Genomic DNA, 2,506 nt, shown 5'->3' with positions numbered 1-2,506 from the left:
TTAAATACGATCTCGTATCGTCGGTTTATAATTAATTAATAGTTTTTATTTATTTAATTAATTAATGTATAATAGGAATAGCTATGTAATTTGATGTAATAGTTAATTTTACCGGCGTTTCCAAAAGACGGAATTTACATCGAGATGGAGCAATTTTGGAAGAGGATCCAAATCCTGCAAGACGGTGCATGCTTGGATGATGATCCAATGAAGATGCTAGGCACCAAGGAGTTGGTTTCCGCATATGTAATAATCTAGTTAATTTGATTAGCTAAGTGGCCATAATAGGATTTATCCGTTTTTGCATGTTTTATTTATTTTATGCTAGGTCATCATGCCGAAATCGCCACACATGCATTTTATTTGGTTTCATGCTTTTATCTTTCTATTGTCGATTTAAAGTTATCGAAAATTCACCTAGTTAGTTCACTTAAAGGAGAATGATAACTAATTGACAAGATCTCTCACATTCTTTTAATCTAAAATTGAGATTAGCCTTACCAATTATTAACACCTATGAATTCCTTATTCATTAGAACCACGCTCACCCAAGCAGGGTGTTCTCTTTTTACCTCGGGTAAGTAGGGTGATAACGTTTATCACGCGCCAAAGTTGGTTGGACTCAACGGGGTATAAGACGGTCTTGTATTCCGGGGCTAGTAGATGGGTTTGTTGAAATCCGTCGACCCAGAGTTCTAAAGGTAGAATTAGTCAAGCGTTGACTTATCAAATTTACACAATTATGGGATGTTTCGCCCAAGCGATGCCTATTTTTGTCTAAAAACGGATCTTGGAATCATTTATATAATTTAGTGAGAGGTCATTATATAAATGGACTTGTTAAAAATGTTTATCAAGTTTTTATAACATTGAATGTTGATTTTACTTATTTCTCGTTCATTTTCATTAATGTATTTTCTATGACATCGTGCATTTCATCCTCCTTTCATCATCTATTTATTATGTAGGACATATCGGTATACTTACCTTAAAATTAAGGATTATAACGAAATTATAATCTGTGAAAACTAGTCATAAATGAATTGCATAAACAAAATAGAATAGGGATTAAGAATCAACCTTTGGTCCTTGCAAATATGGCCTAATAACAATATCAAAATTGATATTCGCCTAATCGTTGCACCCAAGATGATATGAGAAATGCCCTTTTGTTCTTGCTAGAATCGATCCCCAAATTCACTAATTAATTTAGGGTTTTGTGTGATTTTTGATGAGAGGAAAAATTAGGTCAAAAAGAATGAGAAAATAATCTAACCTATTCTCCCTCTTTAAACCGTGAAAGAGGAGTCATTAGGGGAGATTTTTTCTCTTCTTTTTTTCGGTCAAACTACCAACCAAAAATAAGGAGAAATATCTTCTTATTTTTGGGTAGTTATCAAAATGTATATTATGTGTACATTTTATTAATTATCATATATGTTGTCCCGTTTTAATAAGTCCATACATAACCGATTGTAGTCGATTTATTAAATCTGGCCTGACAACATATATTATAACAATCTCGTATAAAATATACTTTAACTATAAATATCGCATATTTATAATTAGCTAATTAAATATAACCGATTACATTTAATTACGAATTAACATCTTAATTCGTTCCAACTAACATTATATACATTAATTAAATATAACTGTTTATATTCAATTTACGAATTTGACAGTTAATTCGTCTCATCAACACATTGACTAACTGTTTAGTCAAATACATGGACTAACCTTTTAGTCATATAAAGCATCAATGTGATTACATTTCCATAATCACATCTCTCAAACACATCCTTTATGTGTGACTTTTAGGGACCAGTTGATCACCGCCATCAGTATGATAATAACGTCAAACTTTCTAGCAAGCCAACCGTTATTAAGTAATCGTTAATCCACTGGTAAAATACAAAGTATACCCTTGTGCACCTATAAGAGATTTATAAATGTTATCACACTAATTGTGGAGGACACAAGCTCCAACAATCTCCCACTTGTCCTCACAAGTGTATCTGCGATAACCGATTCTCATATCCTAAAATTTCTCCGACTCAATGTAAAACAATTTGCAAAATCCATATTCACAAAGGTCGTATTTTACAAGTGATCAATATCAAGAGTGGTTTCCCCGACTAGAGAGTAACTTAACTGATAAACGAATCATCATTCGAGCATGGCCATGCATTTCAGTTACAACTCCTCGAGTGGCCCTGAGAAATAACTAAACCTGATAAAGGTTGGATATTTTCTTCAACTCGAATCCTGCAGATTTAAGCACAGTATGAAATGACCCAGAAAAAATCTGTTTAGCCTCCTGTTACGGCAGACCATGAGAAAGAAACCAAAGTCACCCAAAAACTGCCTTAATCTCAAGAGACAGTCGATAGTCAAAAGAATCGACTCTAGGAACACAATGGACGTCCAATCCACGAACTGGCACCGAATGTTTTTGAACATTTAGGACTCCATTATGTTGTCACAATTTTTGTCCTACGAGATA

This window comes from Silene latifolia, chromosome 1 (genome assembly GCF_048544455.1).
Source record: "Silene latifolia isolate original U9 population chromosome 1, ASM4854445v1, whole genome shotgun sequence".
NCBI lineage: Eukaryota > Viridiplantae > Streptophyta > Magnoliopsida > Caryophyllales > Caryophyllaceae > Silene > Silene latifolia.
This window is presented reverse-complemented; position numbering follows the sequence as displayed.